At 41.4% G+C, this 17,337-nt stretch overlaps 1 protein-coding gene across 5 annotated transcripts in view; it reads left to right on the top strand.

The window, feature by feature from the left end:
* Positions 1-17,337, top strand: part of RNF180 (ring finger protein 180) — a 115,812-nt gene that overhangs the window by 74,488 nt on the left and 23,987 nt on the right. The window lies entirely within an intron of this gene.

Here is a 17,337-nt window from a genome sequence, read left to right on the forward strand (position 1 = left end):
TACAGACTAACACGGCTACCCCCTGATACTTAATACGGGGATGGTTCCTGTTGGAGGTTTCCCATAGGAATCTCTATTTTCCCGCTCTGGGCACTCTTTTTTAATACAGACCGGTTTACGCGTGAATCCGCTTAATGCACAGTAGCACCATGCCTCCCAGTGCTACCTGTTTAACATGCGAGACTCGTTAACACGCGGTACAGGAACTCGCTATGGAGCGCTACAGATTTGCCCACTAACTCACTGACATAGAAACCAACAGGAAGTGCAGAGTGGAAATGTGTTGTACGTCTTTACTGCCAACGGAGGGCGGGGGAGGGACAGCAACGTTCAAGCACTGCCGCAGCAGTGCTTTAAGGACGGTCCTTTGCTGTGGAAGTGCTTTAAGGACGGTCCTTTGCTGTGGCAGCGCTTTAAGGATCCTCAAAGCGCTGCTGTGGCAAAGGTCTGTCCTTAAAGCGCTGCCACGGCAGCACTTTAACGTTGCTGCCCCTTCCCCCAACCCCCGGCAGCGGCCCTGCCGGTAGGGACCCTACCAGCAGGGCTGCCGATGGGAGAGGCAAAAAGGGCAGCTAGGCTGCCGATGGGGCGGGGGGGGGGGCACAGCAACTTTAAGGTCCCTGCCCCTTTTGCCCCCCCCCCGGCCGCTGATAGGCGGGGAGAGGGCAAAGGGAGCAGCTGCCCTGGGGCCAGCGATTTAAAAGGGCCCCGGGCTCCGGAAGCCGCTACTGCAGCAGCGAGCCCCAGGCCCTTTAAATCACCATGGGAACCCCAGACAGCACGGAGCAGGTGGCCTGGAAGGGCTGGCTGGGGGATGCTGACCCCTAGCCCTGTCCTGTCCACCTAAGGCCCTGCCCCTTCCGGGGGCCAGAGCCGCCCCCGCCCCATACCGGTAATTGTCCTGAGTTACTTTCACCCCTGTGTAGTAGTAATAATGTTTTAATTAGATTACACATTTGAATTTATATTCTTGCAAAGCGTCGTTAACAGATAGGCCTGCAGTATTTGGTATGCTGTGAATACGTATGTAATCCTAGATAATTATACGTGTGTGTGTGTGTATATATATAGATATTTTAAGATATTTCAGCATGGATCTCTTAACCTGCGGTCCGTTAACACGTGGTCATGACGGCTTGACTCCCGATATCCGCGCGTAAACGGGTCTGTACTGTAATGTGATTCTGTCTATACCTACATTCTGTGCATGTACATGAAAGTGTCAACCCTCTCTTTCTTATTGGTCTGTGTCCCCTAGAAACACAAGAGATCCCAAATTCTATAGGCTGTGCAGGTTCTCATTAACGTTGACATACGATCTGTATCCTGTGGTTAAGACACATGTTGGAGACAATATTGGCTTTTACAGCGTTTTATAATTTAAAATTTAATCTTCTTGCTAGCCTTCTGCAATATTACCACTTGGTACCTCTTTTCCCATAATCTTAGAGCATTGGGTTATTTCTCAGTTATTTTCTAATGTCAGGATTTCTTGTCTCCAAGGCCTAAAATAGTTAAGCTAAAATCTTGCAGGCCTCAGCCTACAGATTCTTGTATTTCAGCTTGTCTTACTTATGTCTAATACATGTTTCCTTTAAATACTGCTCAATCTTATACACCTATAATCCTCCAAATTAACTCTAATTAACAGACAATGAATATAGATGATATAACAGGTTGATTAATCATAGCATCACACAATAAATGAATAATAAACTAAAATCATTGGCTACAGGACCAAGCACCAAAAAGAGTCCATGGCCAAAAAAAAATTAAAAATTGAGAATCATTCTGATTACTGTATCCACAATCACGGTATGGAAATATCCTCTTCATAATGTGATCAACAATACTGAGTGTTAATGGGTCCCTATACATCTAGGGCACTTACCAGATTCTCAGGTGCACACCCCCTCTGGAGGGTAAACCCAAAATGATACAGTCTTGCGCTGCACAGGAAATTGCACAGCATAAGCTCATGAAATTCACTTCCTCCCTCAATGCGGAGGAAGATATGCAACTGCTTTCTGCCCCAAGTTATGATTTCCACACATTGGTTTTAGACAAAATAAAAACAAGTTTATTAACTACAAAAGATAGATTTTAAGTGAGTATAAGGGATAGCAAACAGATCGAAGCAGATTACCTTGCAAATAAACAAAATGCAATCTAAGATTAATATACTAAAGAGATTGGATATGAGTACCAAATTCTCATCCTAATTGTTGATTTAGGCAGTTTGCAGAGATTCTTGAGGGCAAGCTGCTCTTGTTTGTAGCTTAAATACTCCAGGTATTCCTTTCACTGGCTAGAAATCCTTCTAGCCTGGGTCAAACACTTCTCACCCAGTCCAGTCCTTTTTCCTCAGGTGTTTCCAGCAGTTTTCTTGGGCAGGGAGTTAGAGAAGAACCATGATGAAGTCACTCCCCTGCGTTAAATAGTTTTTGCATATGGCAGGAACCGTTTGTCTCCAAGTTTGGTTCCCATGCCTTTCAGTGGAAAAACACTGGTATTCCAAGATGGAGCCCAGTAGCAGGTGACTTGATGACATGACCCCATAGTGTCATAGCAGCCATGAGTCAGATGCTGTTTGTAGCATCCCCAGGAAGGCTCCCTGGAGGGAGATTAGCTTCTTCTAAGACCTGTTGTTCTCCCTAATGGCCCTTCCCAACCAGCAATCTGGACTGATTGCATTTTGCCTAGTGAGCATTCCCCAGGTGTAAACACATTTGTAATAGATGCATAGACAATATTCCTAATTTCAGATACCAAACTGATACAATCATACAAATAGGATAATCATATTCAGAAAATCAAACCTTTTCAATGATATCTTACATGACTTATCTTGGATAAAATACATTATAATGTGATTATGGGTTAACTGTAATGATATTACTATAAAAATATGGGGCAAAATGCCACACTGAGTATTCTAGACCGGTTCCAATGAGCATTTTATATAGCAATACAGTATTTTTTGTTTTGCATTCTTTTTTAAAAAATTAACCATGTTAATCTTTTTTATATATTTAAGTAAACTATGCTTATGTTTTCAAGGACTTTGATACATTAATCATTAAATCCTTGTGTTGGTCAGTATACTGCACCAAGGTTAAATGTAATATTTATTCCCTTTTTTTTCCTGAGTCCAGGCAGACAAGTGTAAAATAGCCGATGTTAAACTGCATTTCCCATTTCCTTGCCCTGCCACTCAAAAAAAAGTCTTAAATCCTCTGAATTTGTCTCGAATCACCTATTTAATTTTTGAGCAGCTTTGCAAGAAAGCTCACAGAATAAAATTCTGTGATATTAAACTATAACAGGACAGAAAGGTTTAAAATCATTAGGGCTCATTATTCAGTCCCTTAGAGGATTTTGCAAGAAGGCTCTCAAAGAAGGGAAACTTTGCCAACCTGAACCCAAAAGGCATAGCATGAAATAAGATGCAATGTGCTAATTATAAGCCAAAAATATATTACATCTTTTTTAAGGTAAGACACAATATGTCTGTGTCTCATAATATTCATAGGCATATCAAATATAGCTTGTGTGAGAGAGAAGATGTACGAAGTTGCTCCATATACTATGAAAACACGTGTGCAGGTGTTTCCATGGTCATTATTAAAAATGCACTGGCTTACTTTTTATTTCCTTTTAGTATATTATTCTTTGTCTGGTATTTTTTTAAAAAAAATCTAATTGAATAAGAAATATGTGTAAAAAAAAAAATAATAATAAAAAAATAAAAAATAACTTTTTTGGAACAAAATATAGATGACTAGGTTGATTTGGTAGGATATTCTGGAAGTAGAGGTTAAAATATATCGGGCCTGACTATTGTCAGTTATTTCCACTGACTTCACTGAAGTTTCTTCTCCTTTACCCCAGTGGAAGTGAGGAAAGTGTTTTCAGGCTCAGACGCTTTAAAACGTTTGGTCAGATGATCCATTGGGACTGGCTGCTTGGTAGCTGGCCTCACTCAGGGAGGAGCCACAAAGGACTCTGTGAGCTGGCTTCCAGTCTGATTACAAACAGCAACTTAGAACAATCCCAAGGTTCTCTAATTTGTCCTGGATGCAACAACCACTATGGGGTTGCTCTGGGAAGAGAACTCCAGTGATGCCCCTTTTCCTTGACACGTCTCTTGGCCAGGAGGACGGCTGCAATTAGTGGCAGTGTAGCGCCGCAGTGGGGTGTGACGTAGAGCCAGCTATCCAGCTTCATGCCACTGGAAGATTCCCCTACACAGGAGTACGGTGGGGCAGCTTCTGAGACCTTATCCACTCATTAGCCTCTAAGACTTTATCCACTTGGTTCCTGAGAACTCAGCTTAACTCTGAATTCATCACTGAGGTTTCTTTATTAGCATACAATCAAACTACACTTGAGTCGATCAGGCTCAGTTGTATAGTGTCTGGGTACAGGGCTTACCACACATCTAAAGTTATACAGAAACTCCCTTCCTTTATATATATTTACACATGACATTACATTCACCATTCATTGTATCACATATTTTGGGATTGGTTTGGTGACTTTGCAGGAACCAGTCTCTGTACAAAACTCTCTGTCCATGTGCTGTCCATATTTGCATTTACACTTTCTCATCTTTATGTTCCCAAATTCTCTTGCCCATTGTTATCTTGTGTTTAGGTTCCCTAGGTATTCCCCCTCTTACCTTAGCTAGCTCAGACATTCTGTCTTTTAGCATACTAACCCATTTACTTATTTTAGCAGAAACATTTCATTTTCAGCCTGCTGATTTTGTTACCTCCCTAATCCTGTCTTCCAAGAAATGAGGCCTCCCCTATGTTTAATTACTCATGCCAAGCCAGGCCTACGAATAGGTGGCCTGAGTTTTCAAAAATGAAGATTACTCAATAGCTCCCACTAGGTACTCAGAACTTCTGAAAATCAGGCCACTTATTTAGGTGTCTAAATATTGGTTTAGGAACTTAACTTTATAGAACTATTTTTGAAAATCTTGATCTCATACAAATAGTGTTGGTAGATCTATCTCCTGTGAACCTGTTTGGATGAAGTTTCCTACAGTAGCCCCAGCAATTTTTACATAGGTTGTACTCTGTAAAGAACAAAATGAGCTCTACAAGAAACGTTTCACTTTATTTTTTCCCCGTCTTGTTGGAAAACTTATGTCTGAATCTTGTCAGTGCCAGTAATGTGGATGAATAGCTATAGGTTAACCACTACTAATAGTGACTATGGTCAAGACTATATGTTTATTAGCTGTAGCCATATAATATTAAATCATTAATTTAGGTTGAAATTTACCCTCTTCCTCTCACACAGCTCCCCAGAAAAAGCTTGTCATCAGGCTTTGGGTAGGGAAATTAAAAACATTAGGGAAAGTAATGGAATCTATGCTAACCTTAAACTATGGACACAGTGCGGTGCTGCAACACATCCTCTCTGTGGCTGTTATTACAGGCTTTTGGCTGGAATAGTGGCAGTTATGTAGGGGCTGTGATTGCTGGCTATGCATAAGTGTGGATTCTTTAGTTCTGTAACAAGGTTGCTGAGTTCTTCTGTTGACCCATTGTGTTTTCAGGTATTAGACCCCTGCTGGGAGTTGCTGACTCTTTTCTTGTTTCTGCTTGGTAGTCTATCCTCCTTTATATCCAGACTGCAGTCATCTGAAAAGAGGTAACTGGGATCTAGAATAGAGAATAGAATAGAGGAACAGTGAAGCTTGGGCAGAAGACTAAAGTTTATGTTGTTGTTACTTATAAAGCTAAACCCCAGAAAAAGGGATAAATTTGGACTGCATTGATGAGTATTTGTGTAGATTCTGTTCAGAACAGGGTGAAAATTCTGTCCCCCTTCTCTCTGTCTGCTATCTGGAGACCTGTTGTAATGATAAGAGGAGTTGGTATTCTGCATAAAAATAATCTTCATATGCTGTCTATTAACTGGGATTATTCCATCCATACTGTGTAAATGATGGTTGATATTATGGTGGATGACAATAAGATCAGATGCATTGTTTAGAATACTGTGATTATATTTATACAGAGCTGCCAAAACTGTTCCAGACATCGTTTTGCAACCATTTTGTTATATTTTTCCTGACAGAATGATATATACACATAGAGATCCAGCATACTGAGAGAATGCCAGAATAAATGCAAATACTCAGCTATTATGTCAGTGCAGCAGGTCAATTGATAGACTTGCAGATTCCGAGGCCAGGAGGTACTACTGTGATCTAATCTCACATATAATACAGGCCATAGAACTTTCCAAAAATAATTCTTAGAGCATATCTTTTTGAAAAACATCCTGTGTCATGACTTTAAGATTAATATGCAGGCTATTTTCATAAATACAGAATTAACATTTCAGCACAAATAGATTGTATTAGTTTTATAGTTCTTCATATAGTTGAAATGAATAGAAAAGAACCTTTTTTATCATGTAGCAGTACTTTTACTAATAGAGGAAAATATATATTTTAGACAGAAAGACAGTGATTGCTCAGATGTATCTACTAAACCAGAGGTTCTCAAACTGTGGTCCCATGACCACCAGTCATCCGCAAGTTCCATTCAGTGGTCCGTGGATAGTTCCCTCTAAGGTGCACGCCTGGGCGGCTGCACACAAGAGAATGAAGGGCTACCCACCTGATTAGTGGAGCCATGCAGGCATGGCTCCACTAATTAGGTGCTTGGACCCTGGAGAAGATGCACATGTAAGGTGAGGTGGTGGCCTTGTGGGGAATAGGAGGTAGGTGGGAAGGGGCAGTGGGGTGAGAAGATGGGGTGAGAGGAATTTCATAGAATCATAGAATATCAGGGTTGGAAGTGACCTCAGGAGGTCATCTAGTCCAACCCCCTGCTCAAAGCAGGACCAATCCCCAACTAAATCATCCCAGCCAGGGCTTCATCAAGCTTGACCTTAAAAACCTCTAAGGAAGGAGATTCCACTACCTCCCGAGGGTAACCCATTCCAGTGCTTCACCACCCTCCCAGTGAAAAAGTTTTTCCTAATATCCAACCTAAACCTCCCCCACTGCAACTTGAGACCATTACTCCTTGTTCTGTCATCTGCTACCACTGAGAACAGTCTAGATCCATCCTCTTTGGAGTCCCCTTTCAGGTAGTTGAAAGCAGCTATCAAATCCCCCCTCATTCTTCTCTTCTGCAGACTAAACAATCCCAGTTCCCTCAGCCTCTCCTCATAAGTCATGTGCTCCAGCCCCGTAATCATTTTTGTTGCCCTCCGCTGGCTCTTTCCAATTTTTCCACATCCTTCTTGTAGTGTGGGGCCCAAAACTGGACACAATACTCCAGATGAGGCCTCACCAATGCCAAATAGAGGGGAATGATCACATCCCTCGTTCTGCTAGCAATGCCCCTACTTATACAGCCCAAAATGTCGTTAGCCTTCTTGGCAACAAGGGCACACTGTTGACTCATATCCAGCTTCTCATCCACTGTAACCCTACGTCCTTTTCTGCAGAACTGCTGCCTAGCCACTCGGTCCCTAGTCTGTAGCAGTGCATGGGATTCTTCCATCCTAAGTGCAGGACTCTGCACTTGTCCTTGTTGAACCTCTTTAGTTTTCTTTTGGCCCAATCCTCTAATTTGTCTAGGTCCCTCTGTATCCTATCCCTACCCTCCAGCGTATCTACCACTCCTCCCAGTTTAGTGTCATCTGCAAACTTGCTGAGGGTGCAGTCCATGCCATCTTCCAGATCATTAATGAAGATATTGAACAAAACTTGCCCCAGGACCGACCCTTGGGGCACTTCGCTTGATACCGGCTGCCAACTAGACATGGAGCCATTGATCACTACCCATTGAGCCCGACGATCTAGCCAGCTTTCTATCCACCATATAGTCCATTCATCCAGCCCATACTTCTTTAACTTGCCGGCAATACTGCGGGAGACAGTATCAAAAGCTTTGCTAAAGTCAAGGAATTTAGGATGTTCAGGGCTTCAGCAGCCAGAGAAAGAGGCAACTTTCCCCAGCTCCAGGGCTGCGGCTGCTGGGGAGAGACCCCCCCTCTCCTTCCTAGCCCCAGCTCGGGGGCTGCCATGGCGGGGGAGAGACCCCCCCCTCTCCTTCCCAGCCCCACTCGGGGCTGCTGTGGTGGGGGAGAGAGGGAGAGACCCAACCCCTTCCCAGCCCAGCTCGGGGGCTGCCACGGCAGAGGAGAGGGGGCACATCCATCACATTAGAAAGGTAAGACTACTGATATTAAAATGAGTTGTGTACTTTTATTTGTAGAACAACATTTTTTTTTTATTATTAAAGGTTTTTTTATATAGCGCTTTTATCCAAAGCGCTTTCCAAACAACATTTGGAAAGATCAGTAAGTGGTCCACAAAGACCCTCAGCAATTTTCAAATGGTCCACGAAAAAAGAGGTTTGAGAACTACTGTACTAGACTATAGTCCTGTTTGCAGAGTGAATATTACTTTGTCTATCATTTAATCTTCCGATTTAAATACATCTGCAAATCCCACCACTATGTTTAGTACATATGTAGCTCCCAGCACAGCATCACATCAATTTGTGAAATGAAAAGGAGATATTTAATGATGAGGAGCAGTACACTGCTTCATACTGCAGCTTCTGCCAAAAAAACCTGGTGTGTTCTCTTTGGGAGAAATTCTCACAGAGAGAGTCCATGCAAGGTTTTATGCACTATTTAAATGCTGTATCAAAGCTTTAAGTGGAAGAGAGGCGCTTGTGCAGGATTCTGTTCTGGGATTAATTTCACCCTCTGTGTGAAACACTGATTGAGATTAGATTAAATTAAATTATTGGTATTAAGTATTTGCTTTACTCCTAGATCAGTGTTTCTCAAACTGGGGTCACCGCTTGTGTAGGGAAAGCCTCTGGCGGGCTGGGCCAGGCTGGTTTGTTTACCTGCCCCGTCCACAGGTGCAGCCGATCACGGCTCCCACTAGTCACGGTTCACTGCTCCAGGCCAATGGGAGCTGCTGGAAGCGGCGCAGGCCGAGGGACTTACTGGCCGCTGCTTCCAGCAGCCCCCATTGGCCTGCAGCGGTTAACCACAGCCAGTGGGAGTCGCGATTGGCCGGACCTGCGGACGGGGCAGGTAAACAAACCGGCCCAGCCCGCCAGGTGCTTTCCCTACACAAGCGGCAACCCCAGTTTGAGAAACACTGTCTTAGATGCAATGACACTGTCAATGAGTGGCCTCCTCTTGGGCACCCTCTCCTGGCTTCATGGCAGACCTGTAAGCGGCACCGTGCCTCATTTTCCCCTTTTGGTTCCTCAGTTAACTCAAAACAGGCTTTTTACAAGTTCAGTAGCAGCAGCCCTCCTTAGGCTCTGGTATGTTAACTTAACTTCCAGATTTAAACACAAAAATCTTCCCTCCAGCCTTAAGCTGGACACAGCCCCAAACCCTCCTGTTGTCTCAGGGTTTTTCTACATTAGCAGTCTACTCCGAGCCCTTCCTACCTGGGCCTTAGGATCTTGGTCTTAGGATCTTCCCTGGAGGAGCAGCTCACTCACTGCAGTCTCTACACAGATCCCCTCTCCTCTCCCCAGTTGCAGCTTCCTATTGCTCAGATAGTGGAATCACCTGACCCAACCCAGGTGTGCCTCTAGTAATTAGGGTTGACTATCCCCAGGCTTTCCAGCCATTAAGAGCTGAGCCACTCTGTGACACACACAACCCTTTGAACCTTGCCCACCCTATGGCATGTTCTACCTGAGGGAATGTTTTATTTCTTTCACTGGCCTCTGTTGGTCTCACTCTGCAGCCTCTGTCCCTCTCCTTTCATCTGACTACTTTCAGATAGAAACTGTCCTCTCTCCACCTCTACATCTCTGCCACCTAAAGACGAAGCCTGTTCCTTTTGTCCACCACCACCAGTATATCAATTTGCCACTCCAAGCCCTTCTTATCCATGGCTAATTCATCCTTTCCTTCAGGGCCAGCTGCCTAGCTTCTTTAAAAGCCGCTTGTTCCTTCTGATATCTCTCCATCAAGGAGAGCAGCCCATTAATGTCCCTTCCCAAGAACATGGTATTGACGTCCTTTTTGCACCCAGCAGGCCTGTCCTGACACCCTTAGATGTTTCTATGTACTGATTATGCATCCACTTTCCTCCTTGACAGTAGGAGGGTCTTGCAAATCCTGTCAATTTCTCCAATGTCAACAAGTGGCCTCCTCCCGGCTTCCCCCTTGTGGCCTCAGGGTAGCCGTGCAAGCAGCCCCTCACCTCAGTTTCCCTCTTGGTTCCTCAATAAACTTCAAAAATAGGCTTTTACAAGTCCAGTAGCAACAGTCCTCATTAGGCTCTGCTTTATTAACTTATAGTTCAAATTTAAACACAAAAATCTTCTCTCCATTTTTAAACTGGGTACAGCCCCAAACTCCCCTGATCTCTCAGTGCTTTTCTGTTTTAGCAAACTACTCCCAGACCTTCCTAGCTGGGGCACCTCCTCTGGTCTTAAAGGGTCTTGCAGGGAAGACCCTCTCACTCACTGCAGTCTCTTTCTCACTCACCTCCCCCTGGGTTTCAGAGCCTGAGCTCCAGTCCAAGCAGGATCATCTACACAGCTATTTTTAGCGCTGTAGCGGGAGCCACACATGTAGACCCGGGATATGAGACTCACTGCTACAGGTACATTCACAGAAATGTTTTAGTTGCCAACATCAGAAATAGCTTTAATGGTTATCATAACTCATTAAGTGAAAATTAATATTTATTTTATTAGTTTCAAAATCAAAGTCAAAATGATGAGGCTCATAGAATGATAGATACTTCCTATTTTCTTGCTATATGAACGGTAGGCATAAATTCACACACGTTAACAAGAATTTGATTCTAAATACGCAGAGTATTTTTATGGCCTTCCTCTATATTAATCTTGATGATTTAATTCTTTTAATAGAAATAATACAATTTTAATGTATTTATTCAGTGAAACAGTTGCCACTAGCTTCAGGAAGAGCTGTTTTCCCAAGAGTTTAATGTGATAAATATAATTTTTCTAACAGCAATTTTCAGGAAAGTAATAATATCTTGAATTGCCAGTTTAGATGTGTATTCTAAGAGGCGACAGCTCAATTAGTGCATGGAAAGATCCAGAGGGATTAATCAATCAACATAACAAAGAGCGCCTAAATAATTTCATATCTAATTACTTGGATTAAGCTGAATGTCATCATAACTTCTTTAAAAAATAAAACACATAATCTGTTTTTGGCAGGGGCTGCATCTTTATATGAGCACAGCATCCATCACAATGCAACCCAATCCTGATTGGGAATTCTGGGCACTACCATAATGTAAATATATACAGTAGTGCTGTAGCCCTGTTTGTCCCAGGATATTAGAGAGATAAGGCCCAACTTCTGTTGGTGAGAGAGACCAGCTTTGGAGGTTACTCAGAGCTCTTCTTCAAGTCTGGGAAATGTACTCAAGACTGTCTCAGCTAAATAAAAGGTGGAACAGATTGTTTAGCCTTAGTAGTTAGCACATATTTCGAGGGACCATTCGAGATGACACCTCTCCAGTCCAGTCATAGGGGAAAGGGAAAAACAATGATCAACATTCCCCACAACACACCTTTCGAGATCCATGTGTCCTACACATGCCTATTACAACATGTGGTACACTCAATGGCCCAATAACAACTATGTGGGTGAAACAAGACAATCACTATGCTCTCAACTGAACTCACACAGAAAAATGATAAGAGGAAAATACCATATCACCTGTAGTTGAACACTTTTTACAAAGGTGTCACTCTATATCTGAACTTTCAGTCCTCATCCTCAAAGGAAACCTGCACAACATCTTAAAAGACGAACCTGCGAGCTTAAATTCATAACTTTCCAAGATACTAAAAAAATCATGGACTGAATAGAGACACTGGATTTATGGTTTATAACAACAATCTATACCCCATTTAAACAGGCCCCTTCCCCAGCTTTTTTCTCCTTTCTCACCTATAACTAGAGGGATGTTAATGGGCCACTTTACCTTGGATGCTCCCTTGAAATATGTGTTAACTACTTATACTAAACAATCTATTCTATCTAGTTGAGACACTCTGATAATCTAAAAGCTTGTCCGATAAAATATATTGCCTCACCCACCTTGTAGCTCTCTAATATATGAAATAAAAATACATTATGTGACTGATTAAAAAAAAATGCTGTAAGCCCAATGCCAGGTGTGCATAAAGGAGGGCAAGAAATAGGTAAATACGTTCTCTACACCTTTATTGGTCTTCATGGATGTTGTGTTTCATTTGTTCCACGAAAAGAGTGCTTTTTTCTTTAAAATAATATTAGACTGAATGATCAAGAAAAATTAATCAATTTCAAACCGTAATAAAGGATGTACATTTAAAAGTTCTTGAAATAATCCAGTCATGTCTTCAGATACTATTTTCACTGAAAATAGATTATGTTAATGATAGACTCACTTAACTGATACTTTAAATAGTATATGGCAGTAACAGATCATTGGGGTTATCACATTTCCTGCAGCTCTAATGAAGCTTTAAATTAAAAATTTTGAAATGTTTTTTTCCCAAATGATTATAATTAATTATTTTGATAGGAAGAGTTAGAACTTCACTGAGAATGTAAAAAGGACACAGTTCTCTAAGCAATCAGAAAACAGACCTGCACTTACCAAATGGCTTTTTCAGTGTGAAGTATCTCACTTCCTTGCAATAGTTTTAGATAGCTGTTTGGGGAATAAAAGAGCTAGAATAAGATACTGACTGTAATCCATCCCAATGTGCATCTACTGCTACTGCCATGTAGAGGCTTTGTGAACTTTCTGGGCTGCACAGTATGTATGCTGTTCCCTCTTTTAAGGAGGGACTTCCACCTCAAATTTATTCATATAATGCTATTTTGGCCTTATGTAGTTGCCCAAGCATGCCTATATCAGGTCAATTACCTTAACACAGAACTGACAACATGCTCATTATGTCTTTGATGTCTTATAACAAGGCAGGTTCTTCTCTGGCTGAAAGAAATGATCTTTAAATGCAGTTTTAGTGTAAGACATTCAAAGATGTTTAAAGCCCAAAGGCCCATTATGATGATCTAGTATGAAATCCTACAGGGTGATCATTGTGAAAGCACTTGCAGGACCAGAACGTGGGACTACAGAGATCTGAGACAGCCAATGCTTGTGCATGATCATCAGGAGCTCAGGCTATATTTCTGCTGGGGGACTCTGTGAAGCTAGATACTGTAGGAAGTAGTGCCCAGTGGGGTTTGAGTGGCGGCCCCCTGCAGTCCACTAATTGGCCCATGCCAGTAAAAAAACAGGAAGTCATTACAGGGAGCTGTCTGAGAAATGATGTAGATCATCTGCTTGCTTCTGCTCCAAACCTTGCCTGTCTGTGAACCTTAGACTCCAGCTCCTGTCCCTGGTGTGTCCCAGAGTCTACTACTACTTGCTTCCTGTCTGTAACCAGGTGCTTGACCCTGACTTCCTGGTATCCTAACCTAGCTCAACCCTGACTCTGCTACATGTCTCCTGACTATAACTTGCGACAAAGAGTCCTAGTCTATAAGGTGTCACAGTACACTCTGTCGCTTTTTACAGATCCAGACTAACATGGCTACTCCTCTGATACTTGACTATAACTTGGTAACTGACCAGTACCCACAGGCTGCCTATGGCCTGGCCCTGACATACTATCTCTGCTGTAATCTTGCAGAAGCCTTTATGAGTAGGAAGAGGATAGAGCTAGTGTAATGGCTTGTGTTTACAACATGGTCTGACCCATCCCCAACACTGCAAGGAACATACACATACAATTTTATCCTTGTACAGCGGCCAGACACAGTCTGATCTACAAGGTTCAAATGAACATATTGTAATAACTGGTAGCTCCCAGAACAAACATCTACTAAGAAGGAAAAGCTGTTATAAATTGGCCCATTTATCCAACATACCAATCCTAATTACCATCAGCAGCAAAGAAGAGTTAGGACTAATCCAGTTTCCAGTTGGAATGTCTTGCTGTTCTGCTATATTAGCTGTGCATTTATCTTGGTTTCTTACTAAATTCTCATCACACATATAATAATACACCACCATAAAACATAATTTATTTTGACAGAAAGTATCCAAATATCTATCCAAAAACAGATTTTCTTTTGCCATCCAGTGTACTCTAATGGCTCAAATCATTTCCTTACAGCTTACCCCCATGCAGGGGGCTGGAAAATCTCTGGTTTGCATTCACTTAGCTTCTACTTGATCAGTTTGTACATGATGGAGTTTGTTCCCTCACTCTGTATCATGGGATATGAAGAAGTTCATCCAGTGAAACTATCTTGGGAGGTCTGGTGGAGCTAGTTATGCAATGGAATATCACCTGCCTCCAGTCGTGGCTTCCATGGCATGGCAGTACACTCCTTCAAATACAGCCCATACACTAGAATACATAAATTTCAATGAATTTGAACTCTATGAAAAGTTTGAGTTCTATTATTAAATCATTCAGGACAAAGAAAAGACTGACACTGATGCTAAATTTCTTAAAGGACCCAGTTTTTAATCTACTTTAATTCAGAAACTAATTAATGGACTTTTAAATTCTTGAAAAATCACTCTGTACCCAAAGAGTTAGTGCTGTAAGTTTAGGGAAGAGATGCTGTATTTTTCATACAAAACAAAGAGGTTTAAGTGGAAGATGGAACTCAACTTTAACTATGGAGCCATGACCAGCCTTTACATAATTCTATTTCAGAATTGGCGGCACAGTGAGTTCTCTGGGATGTCAGTTTATACATTCCTTGTGAGAGGGACAGAGCTCCGAACAGAAGTCATCATAAATATATGCACTGTATGTGGGGTTTGGAGGACGGTTTTTGGTAGATCTCTGTAGAAAACATGTTTTTTAAAATAAAAAGATTAATTTTTGTTCAATTAAATAATCATCTGAGTGGTCTTTTAAATGTTGACACGTTTTATGTTGATATTATCTTATTTTAGTTGTTAATCATTTTACGAGTTTGTTTGAGTGTTTACCCAACGTATTTGTTGTTGCCTTGTTTCTTGCCTTATAAGAGATTAATCAAAAGTTTATGCTCACTACACATAATTAATCATTGGCTCAGAAACTGTGGTCAGTGAAGTATTTCATCATTTTAGATGACCAGTCCCATTGCCTGTAGCTTCTTCTAAATATGAAAACAAGAAAAAAAGAAGATATGGTATCTGCTTTAAACAAAAGTTATCTGTAGAAGAAGGTAGCATTTCAGTTGTTTTTCCCATGAGCAATTTATCCAGCACAAGCTGCAAGCTGAAGCAGAAAAGCCTGAAAGGAGGACATGGCTCCTGGCAATAGGTAACTCCTGAGAGCTGCTTAAGCTACTTTGCTCTGCTCTGAAGTTTTTAACTTGTTTTTGGATTTTAGTGAGAGTGGCTGTATGGGGAGAAATTTAGAGTGCAAGTAGCATAGAGTGAATTATTAACTTATAATATAGATATGTAGGCCAGGGGCATTGGCCTCTCTGCTCCTCTCTGATCTATAGGTTTTAAGCTTAAGTTTGCCAGAAGCCTGCGAAAAAGAAGGTCTGCACTGAATATACTTGTCAACTAAAACACAGTGCCTGAAGGTACACAAACCTCAAAGGGCCTCTTGGCCTAATTTGGAAGAACTTGAAGGAGAGCTCTGTGTAGCTCAAAAGCTTGTCTCTCTCACAACAGAAGTTGGTCCAATAAAAGATAATACCTCACCCACCTTGTTGTTCTGATAAAATGTGTTTTATATTTAAGGGTTTGAATGTTTACATGTTGATGTATCCCTTTTGTTACTAATTTAAAGTGAGACAGCCTTTGTACTTGCACAATTAAAAAAAAAAATCCAATACCAAAATGCTAATCTTACATTAATTAGATGGAAGGGTGGTGTCCACTGCACTCGGTTGTATCAGCTTTTGGTAAATACAAAGTCTACAGGATAGGAGCCTAGAAATAAATAAATGGTGCTGACTTTCTCCTCCTTGTGTTATCAGTCACTCACCATTTCAGGACAATTTATTGACCTAAATATAATGAAATAGTAAATTAGCTACCAGTCAGGCTTGGAGCGGTGCTTGCATTGCCCAAAACATATGTAGGTATCTTTAGGCTTTTGTGCCTCTGTTTCAAAAGTGACTTACGTTTATTTTACTCCAAGGCCATTTAAAATGGTCTAACTTTGATCATTAATTTTTGCTAGGTTAGTATTTTTTCCAAATAAATTTTGCATGTTTTCTGCACTTTTAATTTGGGACAGGTATTTTTGCAAGATGATTTTAAAAGTGTAGTACTGATTTTTGTCTTCCCTTTTTTATTTCCTGCTGAACATGAACATTTTTTGAATTTACTCAGTACATTCTAAGCTGGTCAAATGTATTCTTTTTAAATAAGTCTCTTAACAGGGAGTGATTTTTGCTATTTTGGTATCGTGGGATAAATGTTTTTGTGGGACTTATTGCATAGTTTACTTCTTTGGTTTCAATTACTTGGTTGTAAGTATTATCCCTCTACCAATATTTCCTAAATCTGGTACTCCACCTCGGACCTCTCCTCCTTCATTCAGCCCCTCATTTTCAGTGGTCTTTCTAACATTTCTATCTGAATGTCCAGCTGCCAATTCAGTCTGAACATGGTGTACACAAAACTCCACCATCCAGTTGTCCCCACGCCTTTCTCTGTTACTATATATAGTGGTACCATCCTTCCAGTTACCCAGGTTTACAACCTCATTCTCATTCTAGACTCCTCTCTCACATGCTTAATCTCCTGGTTTCCCCATCTGCATTTAAATGTATCCCTTCATCCCTATTTCTGTTTCTGGGGAACATAGTGGGTAGAGCACTGGACTGGGACTCAGGAATCCTGAGTTCTGTTATCAGCTCTGCTACTCACCTTTTGGATGATCTTGGATAAGTCACTTTTTTCTGTGTCTAAGTCCCATCTGTAAAATGAGACTAATGCTACTTGCCTCTTTTTATAAAGTGTTTTAAGATCTCAGGCCCAAAAATGCTATATAAGGATTGAATATTACCGGGGAGGCTGATGCACAGGTCCCATTTCTGAGCAAGAATGAAAGGTTGTCTGAGGCTAGTACTTGGCATAAGGGTGTAAGGTTTTAGTGCTCATGCATTCTGCAAACCATATGGAAGGACCAGGTTGGTCCTCCTACAAGTAGATTAGCTTATGAAAATGTAGAGCAACTGGTTTTGGCAAAACCATGCACTTGCCAAAATTTTTGAGTTCTTATCCCCACTGGAGCATGCCTTCCACAAATAGACAATGTTCTTTCAAAGGCAGAAGAAATGCACATAGTGTTTTTT

Source organism: Mauremys mutica, chromosome 6 (assembly GCF_020497125.1).
Source record: "Mauremys mutica isolate MM-2020 ecotype Southern chromosome 6, ASM2049712v1, whole genome shotgun sequence".
Lineage (NCBI taxonomy): Eukaryota > Metazoa > Chordata > Testudines > Geoemydidae > Mauremys > Mauremys mutica.